General features: G+C 32.2%; 1 long non-coding RNA gene and 1 pseudogene across 1 annotated transcript; both read left to right on the top strand.

Moving 5' to 3' along the window:
• The first annotated feature begins 7,233 nt into the window (after positions 1-7,233).
• LOC145055265 (uncharacterized) lies at positions 7,234-11,131 on the top strand. The gene is made up of 6 exons (XR_013685129.1): positions 7,234-7,879; positions 7,964-8,112; positions 8,212-8,424; positions 9,305-9,387; positions 9,483-9,535; positions 10,764-11,131. It is a non-coding gene; the product is annotated as an uncharacterized LOC145055265 (long non-coding RNA).
• Positions 11,132-13,822: 2,691 nt separating this feature from the next.
• LOC145080628 (U6 spliceosomal RNA) lies at positions 13,823-13,893 on the top strand (annotated as a pseudogene).
• The last annotated feature ends 4,567 nt before the right edge of the window (positions 13,894-18,460 follow it).

Genomic DNA, 18,460 nt, shown 5'->3' on the forward strand with positions numbered 1-18,460 from the left:
TCATATACCCGGTCAACTGACAAACAAACAGATCTATAGATTACTACCACATAACAACATCCTATTTACCAATACATATATCTAACTGATCAATACAACATAGCAACATCCTCTATACCAGGATACATAACCTAGTGGGCCGACATTGGTGCCTTCGACCCATAAGTGCATTGAGGAAACCTCATTTACTATAAAAAACAAGGCCTTAAACACATATTACTACTCAAAATACCCAAAATGCCCTACATCACATTTGGTCAAAATCATGGTCAACGGTCAAAGCAGAAAGTCAAAAAGTCAACGGAAGGTCAAGCTGGGTGAGTACGCCATGCGTACTCAGCTACTACGCCGGGCATAATCGCATCTCATCCAAAACCGTGGGACTCTAACCCTATACGTGCAACATACCCATTGGTATGCCCAACATACTCTGTCTGAATCCAATACTTCAAATTAAGAACTTATTCCTTAAAGATCTCTCATCCAAAATCAGATCTAAACCCATAACATCATTCTAAGTCATAAGGTTTCCACCTTTATGACTTTCCATGGCTAGACAAGGCCTAAAAGCTAAATCCCTAACTTAATAATCCATTAAGACATCATGACTCTTGCATGGAAGGGATACAAGGACCAAGATCTCATTTTTATGTTTCTTAATAGTTCCATAATGGATAAAGTTTCCAGCTTTATCCATTAGGATGGTCCAAACAACCACGATCTATTCTTTAAGTCTCAAAGGGACCAAAAATGCATCTTTCCCAACTTAATCCATTAAGTCTAAGTCTCCAGCCTTCAAATCTGAATCAATATGAACTTTAGATGGATAAAGTTTCCAACTTTATCCATAACAATGTCACAAACTTTCCAGATCTAAACTTTATGCACTAAAGTGATCAAAAAGAGACAAACATGAAAATTAACAAGATCTATGAAACTAATGAGCAATTTTGAATCTTTTACTCACAATGGTCCATAAATGATGTAATCTTGTTGGATCTATGTCTGATTCCTTCTTCCATACGCTTTGCCACTACCTTGTTCTTCAAGATTCCACTTTCTATTGGAGAAATAAGCTCATAAATGACGTCAAGGCTCAATATAAGTGAGATGAGGCTAGGGTTTCGATTTAGAGGCTCAAGAGGGTGGAGGCTCATGATAGGAAGGACCCCCAATGGGTTAGAGACCTTAAATAGGGCTCAAAACCATAACAATACGGTTTTTACTCTACGACAGTATGCTCAACGTAATGCCCTAAAAAGTGTTCTTCAACCTAGTGTGCCCAACGTACTAGCTAGTAACGTACTACCAGACTCCCTATTTCCAACTTAACTTCAAACGGCCATAAGCTCTTTGTTTCAATTCCGTTTTCGATGATCTTTATATGCACGAAAATGTATTGAAGAGCCCCACAATCCTATCTAATTATTTTTAACTTAAAACATACTGAACTAAAATATTTTTTTCCAAGAAAGAAGTCTAAAATGTCACTTTTCCCATTTTATCCTTTGACTCCAAAACACAAACCAGGGGCTCGGATTGCATAAACAATATTATCAACATCCAACAAGATCTAAACCATATTCCCTTGAAGCCGAAGGCCTTTGCTTGATCCCTTTTATAACACCTAGATCTATGGTACGTATTTAAATATTTATTTAATCATTTTCACAAGTCAACTCGACGAGTTGGTAGCCCCAAACTCGTCGAGTAGAGATAGAGAGGGACACGGGGTTTGAAGTTTACTCGACGAGTTGGGAAGCCCCGACTCGACGAGTAGGACTGTTAGAATGAAACCCTAATTTTATGGGTTTGACGCCCTATTTAAAGAACATAACACCCTTTGTGGCCTCCCTCATCATCTCCCATTGTCCAGAAACCCTAATCAATGAGATTGAGCTTTGTGTGAGTGTATGAACCATTTTGAGTGATTTGGTGTGATTTGAAGCTTGTGAGAAGAAGAAGAAGAAGCTATAGGGCTCCAAGAGAAGGTTGTAGATCCAGAAGCAACATCACATTTCCTTCGCTATCTAGTAATCAAGTCTATGCCTTGGACATTTGTTTTCTAGATCTTCTTATGGGGTAGTTAGGGCATTTTGGGCTACATGATGGAACCATTCATGAGTGCAAGTATGAGTTGGTGTATCTACTGCGGATCTAGGTCCTTGAGGCACTCCATGGCATAAAAGTGCCAACTTTATGGCCATCTTTGAGATTAGGGTTTTAGGACAATGAAGGGTGCTAAAGAGGCCAACACAGGGAACTTAAAGTGATTATATAGGGTGCAACACCCTAAAATTTGGGTTTCATTAAACCCTTTGTACACCCTGCGTAACCCTTGTACGCCCAGCGTACGAGGCTCGAACCTACGATCCAACCTCTCCATTAGTACACTAAGCATACCCTACGGTACGTCCCGTGTACTAACCATAAGGACCAAAAATGCAAGATTTAAATTACAAAGGGCTAAAAGGAAAACATACCTATTTCAAGTGTTATATTACCACAACATAAATAATATGAATTGTAAGATCAGTACTACAATATTAGCACCAAGGAACCTAGCAATTGCCATAACATAAAAAAAAAACAAAAAAAGTTGATTCGATTGTTGATTCATACCACCTGAAACCACCACCAAATATTATGTAATTTCAATGTTCAAATCAGTATAATTAATTCTTCAAATAATGATACCACATAACTTAGTAACTTTAAACTAAAAACATGCCAATGTTTATATGTTTAGAGGAATCTTATAAACTAATCTCTCTTTAGAAGTGATGTTGTTTGTATACGAAATGTACAGTGAGAGGAAGGAACAATGTAGCAAATTAGCAATCTCCCAAGAAGCTCTAATTAGGAAGGTCGCTCAAGAACATGTTTGGGGTTCTAGAAGAAATTAGAAAAAGTGAAAGATTTGTGAACAAAGAACATACTAGGCTTGTAATTGGAAGCTTGCATCAGATTCCTTCATAACCACTGAGTGTGAAAACAAAAAAAAAAATCTAGATTGGATGAAGACATACACACCCTTAAAAACATGAAAAAAAAATACCATCTATTAAAAACAAGTCTACTCGTTAGCTTAATAAAGAATTTGACACCAATATAAGTCCAATAATATATGACATTTGTATAAAGATTTTAATTTTTTGGGTTTCAAAAGAAATTACATATTTAAACCAAAAAATAAATTTCTAGATATTCTATATTTGGTTTCCGGGTGATAAAAAAAGAGCAACAAATTATACAAAAGATGCATAAAATCCATGGACTTCGAACACAGTTAACATATTTAATAACTTATGAGTTTGAGGTTGGGCCGAGAATCAATTTGATTTCCATGCTACGAACCGGTTAATAACTGAGATCTAATAACAAAAAAAAACAAACATATTGCCGACCATAACGCACCCTCCTTCAAAAAGAACACTATGAAACACCAACATCTTCTTGTTTTAAAACAAAATAATTGGAAAGAAATCGAATCGCTTGATCTAAAATTGCTAGTGTAAGAACCCTTCACTACAATAGAGGACGAAGTGGGCTTCTGATTTTAAGCATCATATTCTTGTTGAAGAAAGAGTGAGGATTGGGGGGGGGGGGGGGGTCTGATTAGTGTAGGGCCGCAAGAGAGAAGTAGAAAGAGGGTTTGACATTTTAACAATAATTAGGATTCGAAAGAAAAGTGGAGTGTGGGAATTTGATTAATATATGGGAAGTCACATATGCTATAATCATGGTAGGAAAGAATCAATTTCAAATTCCAAATGTTAATAGAATTATGCGATCTGTTTTCAAGATTAAACACTTAAATGTTTTTTTTAAAATTTTTTAATTTATAATGATGAGAAAATGTCAAATGAAAATGGTTGAGGTGTCTTTTTTAGAGAGCATTGGAAAAAAAAATAATAAATTATGATAAATTAACAAATGTTAATTTTTGATTTTGTTTATTAGAAGAGGTATATATATATATATATATATATATATATATATATATATATATATATATATATATATATATATATATATATATACCATTTAAATTAAGACAATAGTCTTGAAAACAAGAACAATGATTGATAGTCATTAGATCCAACACTTGATGCTTAAAACTAAGAAGTTACAATCCGGACCGTTAGATGCAGTTAGGATACCCTAACACGGATCAATTCTAGACATCGTATTCTCTCTCACAACCCAAATTCACTCATTTGATTCAAAATTTGAATTTCTCCGTTGTTTCTCTTTCTCTTACCAACAAACCAATTAGGATGCGTTTGATACAGATAAATGGAATTTAAACAGGGAATTGAAATATAGAAAAAGATAATTAAACTTGGGGAAACGAATTGATTCCATTGTTTGGTATAACAGAGAATTCATCACAGACATCTATGGAGAATTAATTATCTTGTTTGTTTGTAGTATGAAATGGAATAGAAATGAGTTTTTTTTTCTTTCTTTTTCTTTTTTTAAATTTTTAAATTTTTTTTTACATTTTCATCTTTTTTAAAACAACATTGTTTTAAAATAATATCATTATGATTTATATATTAATCTATCGCATTATATATTTTTATCTTTTTCATTTTCCAACATACTTTTATACAAATTATTTTTTATAACTGTTGATTAACATTTTGCATCTTCATTTTTTTCAAACTATACAGAGCTTCATTTTTCTATTGAAACTTTACTGAAACACATGACCAACAATCTATATTACATTAAACACAATATAAGCAGAAATAAAATTGGGCAAATTCATAAAGAAAATGTATATGTTTACATAAGAAAAAGTACATGAATCCCAATCCCAAAAATAAGTAATAAAGTACATGAAATGGAAATAATCTATCGACAATAGCAATAATCTATCAAAGCCCATCGTTCTTTAGCTGATCTTATAAGCATTTCCACTCTTGTTATAACCTGTTAACACATCACACAATGATATAATGCAGAAAAATAACAATAATAATACAAAAAATGATATAATGCAGAAAAATAACAATAATAATACAAAAAAAAGGTATCATTTTCAAATATCAGTGCCTACTTTCATGACTTTACTAGCTTTTGGCCTTCCACGAAGAGGAAAGAACTCATACTGTTTTTTACACCATTCCTATAGCAAAAAAAAACCCTACAAGATTTTAGAGTAAAAATCCTATAATGCTGAAATTAACATAAAATCTACAAGATTTTGGTACAGTATCACACAAAATTACATAAATAATGCAAAAAGGAATCATCTATCCATGTGTAATGATAGATTCTGGTTTCAATAATTGAAACACTCTGATAAAGAAATAGAACACAATTAAAAATGTCATCCACAAGATAAATTCAGTCATCCTTTCTAAAACCAACAATACTTGATAACAGCCCTGTAGACCTTTATCCCATGGAATTTTAGCCAAATCTAGCAACACGAATATTAGACATAGCAAGAACATGAAGAAGACCAAACAAAAAATCGAATTAATATGAAGTTCCCAAACAAACTGGATTCCATTTTGCACAACAAACAAAATCGAATTAATATATAGTTAGCAAAGAAACATGTTCAATCTCGCACATCAAGAATACCAACAACATGAATAGAACCTAAATTGGGATTTAACCATGAAGAAGCAATAACAAACGAGATTCTGGTATGGAAAAGTGTGTGATACGGGTATGTAAGGTATGAACCGAAGACATAAGAGAAGAACTAGGTCGATTCCAAAAACGATGGGATGAGAAATCCAGATACGATTATACGAAGCCTAATTAAAACCTAGGACGTAGTTGGTAGGGATCGAAGTAGGGGCTGTTTATTTCTCCGCTTTCTTTGGAATTGATTCCATTTCTCTCCTCCCAATGGAAATCTTCGGCATAATCGATGCTGCCTCCCCCACTTTCGTCGTCTCCATCGGCGTCCTCCATAAGCTACTCAAACATATGTTCCATCGTCTCTACCGGAACTCCCGAATCCATCACCTCAATTGACCACCACTGGAACTACAATCACAGATAAACACACCTTTCATCGGTCAGATCTTACCGGAACTCCCGAATCCATCACCTCAATTTTGATTTGTTGTTGCAGTAGCAGATGAAGAACTTTGAATAGGAAGGAGTTCTAAGTTTTTTGAGAAAAAGGTTTGGATTTGTCGGCTTTATTACACCAATTCTTTAAATTGTTCACCATCACCGCCATTGGAACTGTAGTCAGATATAAACATACACCTTTCATCGGTCATTTCTTTAATTTCTAACCCTAATAATTTTCATCTCGATTATCTCTCTACACCTCAACCAGATCTTATTGAGTTAATTTATAAAATTTTGATTTGTTGTTGCAGTAGCAGATGAAGAACTTTGAATAGGAAGGAGGTCTAAGCTTTTTGAGAAAAATGTTTGGATTTATCGGCTTTACTACACCAGTTCTATAAGTTTTTCACCATCGCCTTCACCACCTATTATATATTTCACAAAGAAACACGGTAATATATTTCTCGTGTCAGTTGTTCTTCATCTCTATCACCATAAGGTTCAGCGTTCTTTCCCATTTCCCTCAATCTCTCTCTATGTATATGTGTGTGTTTATGATTTTGTTTCTTTGTAACAGAAGAAGAAACGATTTTGTTGATTGCGACTTAGAGAAGGTGGATATGGTGTATCAGGACATTCAGGAATCCAATTGGTAATCCAACCTGTTTCATAAAACAATAAATAGAGTGTAATGTATGAGATTAACAAAATTAATTTCATATATAATATTTTAATAGAGGTTAAAGTCATTTCACAAGAGGAGATTGATTAATTTTTGTTGCTTAGATCTGTGTGTTGTGTAACTGGAAGCACAAACATGAATAATCAAATCTAGGTTTTTTTTATTCTACATTCACAACCTTGCTTCCTTCCTATATGTTCTTCATTCCAACTTTGACATAACAAGGCAATAGATTTTGTTGTACACTTACTTATCTCTTAATGTATATATTTGATCAGAAATATCAAAAGCATGTTTGTTTACTTGTATATTATGTTGATATTGTTGTACTTTCATAAAAGAAGAGGGAGTGGGTATGACGTCATTTCTTGAAGAGGCAACCTCCTAATTTTTATTCTTATTTATATATATATATATATATATATATATATATATATATATATATATATATATATATATATATATATATATATATATATATATTAAAGGGAGCACTTCTTAGAAACAGTGTCTAACCAGAATGGGTTTAATTCCTTAACCACGGTCACCGCTTCGTCCAGAGATCATCACCGACTCACCGACTTCCTTCCTCTTATCTCTTATCTCCACCCAATTCATCTTATGAAGAATTTATTCTCTCACCTACCTCCCCTCTCCCCTTCTGTTGAACATGGTGGTGTCAAATTTCATCGCCTTCGATCACGTCGCTGCCACCGTCAAGCAAAATCGAGACGATTCATCACACGTATAGGTCATCCTACGGCTGATTAGGGTTTTGTTTGACCGCCACTGTCGTCTCCAGCGTTTCCGACACGCCAACACCAGCTCCACCACATCCTCATCAAATGATCTACGACCACCTATCTATTCGCTTAGGGTTGATGTCCGGTTTTTCATGTATTTCTAGGGCAGCGTCATAGAGTTGCTTCCATGGTGAAGCGTGGTTGTTATTTTGATTTTGCTTCACAATTTCTTTGCCCAATCACGTTCGTATTTGTGTACTTCTATTCGACACCTCCACCGCCTCTTACCGACTATGTTCCCGTGCTCTTCTCCTGTCTCTCTCACCTAAAATCCGGGCGGTCACTCATTTTCTCCACCATCGCTGCTTTCGCTAATATCCACTCCGACCTCTTATGAACGCAAATGGTAAAGATCTGCTTCGATTTCCCGATTGGTCTTCAGGGTGATCTAATTGTGTTGATACTCTTCTTTCTTATTTGGATTCTCCAGGCCATATGCTACTGTGGCGGTTCGGTCAGTGAGTTATTCATCGACGGTGGTGGTGAGTCGGAGGTGCCATGTTGATGTGATTATTACAATCGATTGCAGAAAATGAGAAGATTTAGGGTTTTTTTTTTGGTCCAGTGGAATACTTTCAGGTTTCGTCTCGACTCCTTTTATTTTATTTTCTTTCTTTTCCTTTCCTTCTGCCATCCGCTTCCTTTCCCCACCTCTTCTTTCTTATTTGGATTCTCCAGGCGATATGCTACTGTGGCGATTCAGTCGGTGGCGGGTCAGCCTCAATTTCATAACATTTTAAGGGATTGCTGTTGGTGTTCATCGACGGTCGTGGTGGGTCGGAGGTGCCATGGTGATGTGAAGAAATAGAGAAAAAGGAATATAGTCATCACTTCCTGATACCGACGACGATCCGTTTTCTGCATTAGCCAGATTGAATGACTTCAAAGGAGGTTCGTATTTGCTGTAGCATCATCTCATTATATTGATTGTTGGAAATGATAATTTATTTTGTTGACATTTTAGTGTTTATAGGGTTAAAAATATAACTACTGTTGCAGTGTTGATATATATATATGCATCATTGTTCGAACGCTCAACATCAAATAATATTACAGTATCTGAATACAATTCTCTAAATAAGCCACCAATGGGTCCAACTCATTTGAAGCACACTCATAGTAATTCACTGTTTTTTATTTAGAGAATTAAATAACATGGATGAGCTTTTCTTTTGTATGTTTTTTTATCCCAATCAATGAATGGATTTTTTCCCCTGTATACGTTGGGCATCTTTCTTTTCTTTATGTATGACAAAGTGATCAAGCATAAAATCAGGGTGCAACTGGCAACCAACATGAACCAAATAGCAGCAACAACAAATAAGAGATTTAAGAAAACAGTAATAATTAGTAATCAGGAGGGTAGGCTAGAGGAACCGTTTGAAACAATATAATAAAAAAATTTCCAGAAGAGTCACAGCTTTGGGATACTTGAAGTCTTCTTATAAAAGATAACAATAGTAGTTTTGATTTCCCTGGTCATCAACTTTAATGGAGTCATGGGATGGACCTGCTTCACTGTCCTGTATGTTTTTGAGTTTTGAGTTTGTGTTCACTTTTATCTGTTACTTGAAAACCACACCCTCAAGAACATACATTTATTAGTATGTCTAATTAGAAAAAGAGGGTTTGAAAGTGTCAAAAGATACGGATTAGCTATCCATTTTCTACCCACTTCAATCTTTTTTAATGTTTGATTATGTTTTGTTTTTAATTTCTTGAATGTGATTTATTGTAAAAGATTTTTTTTAATTATGTAATTTTGTTGCAGTTTTATACACAACAGTACCAAGGCCATCGGCTACTTTTGACATATTCCCTTCTTGGCCTATGAGAGTTCATCAAACCCCAAGAGTAAGTCTTTTTTCCCTTATAATAATACCCGCTTCCCTGTTTGAATACGATTGGAAAGAAATACTCTATTTATAGTAAAATGGTTCCATGTACAGGTAGGTACTTGCTGATATGGTTCTTTTTGCTCAACCTCCAAATCTGGTCTCATGTAAGCAGTAGGAAATAATCGTGAAGAAAATTTGATTTTAATAGTTTTGGACCAAACTGCCCCTCCATACTATTTTTATAGTTAAAAAATTTGATTTTAACAGTTTTGGGCCAAAATGCCCCTGCATACTGTTTTTATAGTTATTTTTTATTTTCAACAGTTTTGGTTTTCTCTTACATGGCTGTTTCTTTTTCACTTAACCTGGACAGAATGAAATAATTGGTTAAGACACTAATTACCTATTTGCCCTTCTTCTTTTTTCCTCTCAATCCTCTCACGTTAAAGAATATTGTCAAATTTTGTTCTTTAGAATGTAAGAGTAAAATGGTCATTTGGTCTTATCTTAAATATTTAACAAAGTCACGGAAAAAATTATGCATATTATTATCGTTTAACTAATTCAAAACAACAATGAGAATTTGGAGAGATTTTTTCCAACCAAATGAAGACGTTAAGATTTCTCAAACTTATGCAATTTTATTTAAAATCAGTTGATACTGACATTTAAACTCTTTAACAGTAGAGTATTGAAACAACTTCTTACCAACATGTTATTGTTTTTTGTTTTATTTTGCACCTCTTCAAAGCCATTTGTTTAAACATTGTTGAGGTTACTTTTTTTTTTTCTTTTTTTTTTTCAAGTTCTCTTTCAAACAGATTTGTTATGAATCAATATTTATTGTTTATTTGTGATTACCAGATCGTGGTTGTAATCCTGTAAAACATGTGAGTTGCATGAGATCATAATCATGTTATTGGTTCGATTCTTATTACTTTTGTTATTATTAGATTGATCGTTTCTGAATGTTAGTTATCAACTTATAGAAAGATATCAACTACAATACAATTTCCATAGCTACGATGTACATTCATTTTTTAATCACATATTACAACATATTCAAAACTATTATGCATTTGTAAATGGACGAATTGAAGTGAGTAGCAATATACTTTACTATGTCTACAATTTAGGCAATGTACTATATTTCACACAAAACCGACAACTGTCTTCTGTTGGTTTTATTTAACATAAGTATCGAATCCAACCCCCGCAAAGCGGGGGTTCCTATCTAGTTATGACATGTAAATAGACCAAAATCAGAAAATAAATGGGTGGCATTGTTATCCTCTAATTATGTTTGTGTGTGTGTGCCTTTGTGTATAGGTCTTGGTGGTAATTGATTATTGCATTTTCACTGATTTTTGTCTTTGTTTGATTTGGTTGCAGGTTTAATGAAGGTTTCAACAATCCAACGTGTAAGCCTATTTTCTACATTTCCTTTTGAGTTTTAAGGTTTTTGATAATTTTTAGCTTATGTGGTCTGAATTGGTTCGTGAGTTCAATTTGTTTATGGCTATAGAAACCAAGTGAGTTCGGTTATTTTACGTCAAGACAACCCTAAATGTTTTTTTTTTTTTTTTTTTTTTTTAATTTTATTTAAATCTGGGTATTGTTATGTTTGTTTTTTTAAGGTTATTCTAAGATGTAATAAATTTGTTAGTACTTTCTCCTCAGGTTAATAGTTGACCCAGGTCTGAAAATTCTGAAATGAGAATATGAATGAATATAATAAGGAAATTGTTTTTATGGAGATACTTACTTTGTGTGATGATTAGGAGTAGGAAACAAATCCAGAGGAGTAGAACCAACAACCATCTAACTTGGTATAAGATTTTGCTTCTGATTCATTATCCCCTGTAAGTTGATAAGCACATAGTTTTTATAATCAAATGGCACTCAAGCTTTCTGTAAAATGGTAACTGTGTATCCAGATTTAGCTTGACAAGTATGAGGGTTCTTTGGTCCATTATGGAAAAAATGCAAAAAAAGTTTAAAAAAAGTATATATATATATATATATATATACCCATGCAAAGCGGTGGTAGGTAACTCTTTTCGCGAAAAGTTTTCTTAAGGAGAAATATTTATTTGCTTTTATATACATGAACTTAATATTTCAAAATTGTCATTTTACTCCAAATTAAATTTCTTAATAACTTTTCTTAATTCAAGTTTTCAAACTTTTAGCAATTATTAATGATTTATTTATACATAATTGATTTCTATAAAAAGTTTTGTATATTATACCTTTTAAAATTCAAGATATATATATATATATATATATATATATATATATATATATATATATATATATATATATACTAGGTTATAACCTGTGGAATCCACGGACTAACAAAGTAATATAACACATAGACTATAACAATACTAAGCTTTAATCGTAGATTTGCAAACATTTATTTTTATATAAAGTTTGATATGTTAAACTTAATTATTTAAAGTAATATGATAACGTTGTGCAATGAAATAGAAAATTAAATAGGTTGATCATGTGTTAACGGTAACTTGGACCGACGCGCTAAAAAACTCATTAACTTGATGTTTTGTGCTGGTTTTTTCTAGCATTTGGTGGTGACTTTTAGTTTATTCATTCGAATGTTAAAAAATTGACTAAATGGTATCGTAAATATATAACCATAGTTAATTTGGATTACAAAATCACTCTTAAATTTTATAATAAGTTTAGCTGTGTTTGAAAACGTTTGTAAGAAGGCCATAAATCATCACAAAACTAACCATAGATCATCTTAGTATTCGATATAGTTTCTATCATTTTGGTAGTTTTTCAAGGTAATTTTCAATATTATAGTTTCAAAATATTTTCTATTTACATGTCATATATAAATGCTAGTAGTTTTAGATTTTTTTTTTGCTAAGTTTAGTTAGTAAAAACATGACCCTACATGTCAATGCTACATACCTACGAAAAAATTTATGCAAGTGATCATCAACCTAGCTGGTTGTGATGCATCCTGGGTTATAGGCCTCAGTGGGGTGAGTTCAAGAGTTTTACTCTTGGCTGAGCACATTTGAGGGATTTTTCCTGGATTGCCGTGGGTTCGATGAACGTTCCCTTTGATGGTGAGTGGCGCCCCTCTTGGTGCCCGCCAGACATTCCTGATCTATCGGGTCAGGTTACCCACTATTTTGCCGGTTCAAAAAAAAAAAAAAAAAAAAAACTACGAAAAGTTTTATGAAATTCCCGACATACATAAATTGACTGGACAAAGCTTTGATCACATCATTAATTTGGGTTTTATATTATAATTAATCTCAATTTCATTAATTTGGGTTTTATATTATAATTAATCTCAATTTCAATATCACATAAATTTCCAAGGGCTTTTCATTAGAAGAGTAATTCTATGACATAAACATAATAACATTGTAACAATCATCTAGAATTTTCAAACGACAACAAAAATTTAAGAATATGTAAAAAAAAAAACTCCAACTAAACTGGAAAGAATACAAGGTACAAAAGCAAGAAAATGCAAACATGTTTAATATTACACAATAATAAGGAAAATGCATCAGTGGCTAACATCCAGAAGTAGTGACAACACTATTAGAAATAGTGACAACACTATTTGAGATGACCATATGTGAAACGAAGCCACCATAGTGAGTTAGTGACACAATATTGAAACCATCATCTGCATGATATCGTTTTTTTCTTTTCAACATATTATTTTTCTGTAAACTTTCTTCCAATATTTTTCACTCAGCAAAGTACTCGGTTGAACTGAAACATATATAAAAAAATGTCACTATGTCTAAAAGAAAAAATTACAAATTATTGTGAAGAACCTCATTGTCGAGTGGCTCTAACAGCAAGGTCTATTCGTTTAGTTGGTTAGGAAAATTTGACGTTAATTACATCTTGTGTAAGACTTATGTCTACCAAATTGTGGCAACAAATTAAATACACAACAAAAAAATTAATGTGTAATATCAAGTAAAAATTAGAAACATTGGTCACTTTCAATATGGGTAAAGTTGTAAACTGAAATTTTTTCCTCTTGTGGTAGATTGGTGGCTGTAACCATACATCTAAACACAAAACAGTAATGGGAAATTTGCATTTTATCCTTATTTTTAAATAATCAAAAGTTCTCCATTATAAAAAAAATAATCTTTACCATTCAAATTACCTACAGATTGCTAAATATGATTAGATATATAGAAAGGGATAATGACTTAGGAGGGTAATTAGGTTTTCAGTTTGTCCGTATTAGGTCACTAAATTTTTTTTTGTGCGTATTAGACCAATACGCACAAAAAAACCTTAGTGACCTAATACGGACAAACTGGAAACCTAATTACCATCCTAAGTCATTAACCCTAATTTTAAAGACATTGAGAATATATGACCATGAATAGTAAACTAGTTCATTTAGATCTCGCGTCGTCCTATATAACATGCTACTCCTCTATATGGGGACATCCGATAAAATTGGAACGATACAGAGAAGATTAGCATGGCCCCTGCGTAAGGAATTAAACCCTTCTTCGTCTTCTCTGGAACCCTAATCCCCTTTTCAAATGCTAATAGAGTTCAATTGCAATTCTTACGTTTTAGTAGTTCATCTACTGAAGTCATGATCAGACAACATGTGGATTCCATGGTCAGATTGATCTTCTTGTTGATGTTTTCAACCATTTGTGGCAAGTAAGGGTGATCTTTCTTTCTATAAAGTCTCTTTAAGTTTTTTACTTTTCCTGTCATTAAGTTTCATGCTTTATAAACTTCCATTTATGTGTTGTATATAGTCTGTATGTGTTTGTTTATGTGCTGATTTTTTATTCATTTTGCAACTTCAGTTTCTTAGTTCATGTTGTGGTTTTGTTTATTATAAAATAATTGATAATATGCATCCTCTGCAAGTCCCTGTTGGTTTTACATTTCCATTCGTTATCAAATGTAGACATTGATGGGAGGTATCAAAGTGAGATTGTTTGTACATATGGATATGTTCATGTAAACGTTTAAATGACAAAAAAGAAGTTATTGATAAAATGTTGCATATTTGTGTAATGAAGACCATCAATCATATGAATTTTTGGACTTAGAAGTTTTGGAAAGGTTGTGAGATAAGTTTAAATGGAAACAACTATTTTCAGTCAAACAAGTTAGTCACATTGATTAGTAAGCATGTTTTCTAAATAGTTAGGGTTAATGACTTAGGAGGGTAATTAATTTTCCAGTTTGTCCGTATTAGGTCACTAAGGTTTTTTTGTGTGTATTAGACCAATATGGTTGTTATTACCGTTTACAAATAGTACTTTTACCGGTTTTAACTGGTAAAAATGACTATTTCTAAACGGTAATAACAACCATATTGGTCTAATACACAAAAAAAACCTTAGTAACCTAATACGGACAAACCGTAAACCTTATTACCCTCCTAAGTCATTATCCCTAATATATAATCTCATAAAATGCATTACTTCTTTGTCGTTGGTTTTAGGAAAAAAACAAGACAAGAGACAACCAAAGAATCCCTTCGGTTGATATTTTACAGCATATCATCGACACAAAATTATTTGCAAGTTGCAACCATTACGTTGTATATAATCTCATAAAATGCATTACTCAATTCTACTTGTTTTTGCAATATAGTAACCCACATTAAAATCTCAAATTAATATTTTCACCAATGCAATAGACAATGTTGGCCTCCAATCTAGAAGAACGATAAAGAAGAAAAAAAAAATGTTTGTATGAAACTGAAATATGAAACCTAAATAGACTCCAACACTTTCACAAAACTGGATAATCGTATAAAACTAATTCTGATATAGACGTTTGACGAAAATTACCTGATGTTTACTCCTTCCAATTTCATTTCAATTGAGCTTCAGGCTTTGGATTGAGAAGTCATGACAGAAGAAATTGGACAGATTGCAGAGGAGGAAATGCAATAAGATTAAACCCTAAGAGATTTTGGTATTTTAAACTTTGAATTAGTATCACCGGTTATTTGGTTTCCACACAATAAAAGGCGAAATTTGAGTGATAGTGGCGTGATTTGTGGATGGTGAAGAAGAAAACATAGAAGGGATTTAATGTCTTGTGAATTTAATTACGATTCTCAAATTAGGATGAGAGTTTTGTTTCAAAATTTGAACGACTTACCTAAATAAGTGGATTTTAATTAATTAATATGGGTGGTAAGATATTAGAAAATGCTTTAGAAGTGTACCACTTGGCAAAGAAGGATCCTAGAAAATGGAGAAGTGACATTTTTAGGATTCATTTATTAAGAAAGTATATATATATATATATATATATATATATATATATATATATATATATATATATATATATACACACACACACACACACACACACACTAGGCGAATGTCTGCGCGTTGCAGAGTGAGACAATTATGTAGTTTAATATGGTTATATATAGTTGTGAATAAGCCATACATAAAACTTTTATGCGATTAAATAGAATGTATATTTTTTTGATTTACAAATTTTTTATCATAATAAATAATAAATTTTTTTTACTATTAGTTTAAATTTTAAATGTAATTTTTATGTACACATTAGTATCTAATGTAATTAGTTGATGATTGATTAGATACGGATTCTCATTTGTGGTTGTCTATTTAGGTTGAACCTCATAAAAATACATATTTAACGACTTTTGTTAGTTTTACTATTGAATAGAAAATGGTGCCGTATTTTAAGTAATATAAAAAATCTCATTCTCAATCTATTTTAAGATAGTGACATATTTTAAGTTAATATATAAAAAATCGTATTCTATAACTAATGAAAAGAAAAAAACGGAGCCAAAATTTTTAACTATAATAAAGTTGATTCCAATTAAAAAGTGCTCAATCGAAGATAATATCATTCAATAAACATCATAAGATATTACGTTATATTCAAATTACAGACATCATTTTTGTAAGAGTCATTCAAAATATACGAGACTATAGTGCCTAATACAACAATGTAATAACCAAATGACCCTAAAATATTTTAAATGAAACATAATTATAATATATTATCTATGCAACTAAATTTCTGCACATCATGTGGGATTCGTCTACTATATGGTATCCCTCATCACAGGTGATTGTTTCCCGATTTAAATATTCATATATGATTACGCTTTCATGGTCATTTATGTATAATCAGTATCTACATTAGAATGCAACTGGAAAAGGATTTCTAGCTTAACAGATATGATACACTGTTTCATGCCATAATTTGTTACATCCTTTCTAATGAGATGATTAAATGGTGGGTTCCTTTAAGTTAGAGATCGTTAATTTTACATTTATAATCTCTTACAACAACTTCTTACTTGGTTTTGATATCTAATGTTTTTAGTGATTAATACTAAGAAGGTCTATCTATTATTCATATATCAATTGTGTGAAAATTTTCTTATGGTTGGATGGATTTTTATTGTAGCTTTAGGTTAGGTGAAAGTGAGACTCTTTGGTATCTTCAATTCTTTTTAAATCATATGTTCACACTATATGACATTTTTTTGTTTTCTCAGATGGTTGACAATATAAAACTATTGAAAGAAAATTAAAATCATACACTGGGTGTTTTCAGAAATGTTCTTTCAGACATGGTATGGATTGTATTTGTGAGCTTTTCTTCTTTCCAAATTGTAGAATACCACAAGTAACTAGCGTTTAAACTAAATTTGTTTTAAAATAACACAAAACTGACGAGTGGCGAATCTAGAACAAAAAACCATGTGGTTCCTTATCTAAATAAAACTTAAAGAATATATATATATATATATATATATATATATATATATATATATATATATATATATATATATATATATATATATATATATATATATATGAAAGTGTAAAAATAATAGTGATGCCGGGTCAGGTTGTATGACTAAAATATTTAAACATCACTTCATAGTTATAATAAAGTTTTTACAATTGAATCCTATGAGGTCTTATATCGTGAAACATTTTCACAATTGCATCGTTGTCAATACCTTTTAAAGCATTTTTTTTCAATATACGACACTAAACTATCTCTCAAAAATTGATCACTCATTTTGTTGCGTATATCAGTCTTTATCAACTTCATTGTTGAAAATGCGCGTTCCACACTTGTTGTTGCTACGAGTAAGATCAATGCAAGTTTCACAAGAAGATAAATCTTAGGAAATATTATATGGTTCTTTACTTCGACCATCTTTTTGGAAAGGTCTCCAATTCTCTCCAAATCATTAAATCATTCATCTTCTCGCACATCTTTAATGTAATTTCCAAGTTCCACTTCAAGAAGTCGAAGATCATATTCTGTTGGAAACTCTTGCGGATAAAGTGTAGCCATTTTCATTATTTTATCTAAATCAAAGGCTTTGAAAGATTCCTTGGTCACAAACAAGCAATACAAAGAAGTAAATATTGGAATAATGTCTAAGGCTGTAACTATATTAGACAAGTATTTGATCCGGTTGTGCATGGTCCTTTTGGGTTGCCTTCACCATAGCAACTTGATAGGATGATTTAATAAGAGAGAGTAAATATTATTAATATATTATGGGAATAATATAGTGAATAATATATTGTTATTTGATTAATATAAGTCAAAGAATTAATTAGAATTAATTTGGTGACTTAAAGAGATTAATTAAATAAAGGGGTATAAACTGTCAATTGTTTGATAGTTAAGCTTTAGACTGTAAATCCATTTGGATATGCTATGGACGGATTCTAGAGGCTTTAGGATAGCTCAAATCGTCCAAAGGGTTATCATGGAATGGATTTGGATAGCCTTAAGAGAAGATTATCCAATTAGGGTTTAGGTTGTAACCCTTAAGGAGTCTACAAGTATAAATAGACCCCATGGCATAGGGAATTCGACACATCTCCTAAAGCAAGGAACCTCTGGTCGAATTCCTCCCCTCTCCTCTCTCCTAAATCATTCTTATTGCTATTGGTGTTTGTAAGCCATTAGAGGAGTGACATTTGTGACTCTAGAAGCTCCAAGACCTCAAGATCAACAAGGAATTCAAAGGTATGATTCTAGATCTGTTTCAATGTTGTTATTTA

The sequence above is a fragment of the Lactuca serriola genome, chromosome 1 (genome assembly GCF_051521515.1).
Source record: "Lactuca serriola cultivar US96UC23 chromosome 1, Lser_US96UC23_V15, whole genome shotgun sequence".
Lineage (NCBI taxonomy): Eukaryota > Viridiplantae > Streptophyta > Magnoliopsida > Asterales > Asteraceae > Lactuca > Lactuca serriola.